The sequence below is a fragment of the Taudactylus pleione genome, unplaced genomic scaffold (genome assembly GCF_031769625.1).
Source record: "Taudactylus pleione unplaced genomic scaffold, aTauple2 ptg000317l, whole genome shotgun sequence".
Lineage (NCBI taxonomy): Eukaryota > Metazoa > Chordata > Amphibia > Anura > Myobatrachidae > Taudactylus > Taudactylus pleione.
Window position 1 is genome coordinate 5,090,841 of NW_028284718.1, and position 1,508 is coordinate 5,092,348.

General features: G+C 32.8%; 1 non-coding gene across 1 annotated transcript; it reads left to right on the top strand.

Moving 5' to 3' along the window:
• Window positions 1-973: 973 nt before the first annotated feature.
• On the top strand, window positions 974-1,045 carry TRNAP-CGG (transfer RNA proline (anticodon CGG)). Its single transcript has one exon. It is a non-coding gene; the product is annotated as a tRNA-Pro (tRNA).
• The last annotated feature ends 463 nt before the right edge of the window (window positions 1,046-1,508 follow it).

Here is a 1,508-nt window from a genome sequence, read left to right on the forward strand (position 1 = left end):
CAGCAATTTTCAAGCAAGTATACTTAGAAAATTATTGACTATTAGGAAATATTATATTTATGCTAATATTTCCTCCTTGTACACATTAGTGACTGCTTTAAAATAATATAATTTTCACATAAAATTGGTTAAGATATCAAATAAAACATGCTTACTTGATGATTCTATGATTTTCATTTTGGGCGCGACGGGTCCCTGGTTCAATTCCCTGACGAGCCCTCTCTTTCTTTTTACGGTGCATCTCATGGTTTATATATATCTGATTTTCTCAATTGGCTAAGTCAATAGCATCAACTGAGTTTTGTTTTTGCCATACTCCCAATAGAATTTGTACATACTTATGAATCTTGCCTTCATCATTTTCCTATTGCCTTTCTTCTATTTATGCATGATTTACACATAGCTTTTTACAAGTCTTGGGTTTTATCGATCAGACAAGTCCAAACTCTGTTGCCATTTTTATATCTTGTCACTGCACTTTCCAAATAAGCACACATAGAAAACTATCAATAGAATCTTACGAAAACATTTTAGTTGTACTACAAATAAGAGCATACTTATTAAAATTTCAACCGTATTGTGGTATATTCGGAAAACTGCAAGTTCTCTTCTGTCTAGATAGCTTTGAATGTTTTAAAAGAATAGTCTCACTTTGAAACACAAAAAGTTCAAAAATGAAATTGCAAGGTATTCTTTTGCCTTTCTTCTGTGTCTGGAAGCATGATTTGTACATTGCATATGACAAGTCTATAGCTTCGTCCATGAGAGAAGTCCAAACTCTGTAGGCACTCACAAATCTTGTCCCTGCACTTTTCCTATATGCATACCTTAGAAAACTATCTACTGGACCATAAGGAAATATTTTATTTATTCTACAAATTAATTTTTACATAAATGTATATGGTGTTTTAAAAACATAAAGCTATTTTCTTAAAATCAATTGAAAAATCCAAAGAAAAATCTTCAGGTAGGTGGCTCGTTGGTCTAGGGGTATGATTCTCGCTTCGGGTGCGAGAGGTCCCGGGTTCAAATCCCGGACGAGCCCAAGTTTTCAGATTCTTTGAAATGGTTCTATTATCTAATTGTAGTCAATTTCCTGTGTGAATTTCAACTGAATGTTGTTTTTTCAAAACTCTCAAAATAGATTGTATTTACTAATTTGCACAATTGAATTTTGTTTTTTGTCAAACTGCTAAAATTATTTGTAAGTACTTATCTGCACACAGCATGTGACATGTCTTGGGTTTTATCCATCAGAAAAACTCTGCTGGGCATCATAAAAGTTTGCACAGCAATTTTCAAGCAAGTATACTTAGAAAATTATTGACTATTAGGAAGTATTTTATTTATGCTAATATTTCCTCCTTGTACACATTAGTGACTGCTTTAAAATAATATAATTTTCACATAAAATTGGTTAAGATATCAAATAAAACATGCTTACTTGATGATTCTATGATTTTCATTTTGGGCGCGACGGGTCCCTGGTTCAATTCCCTGACGAGCCC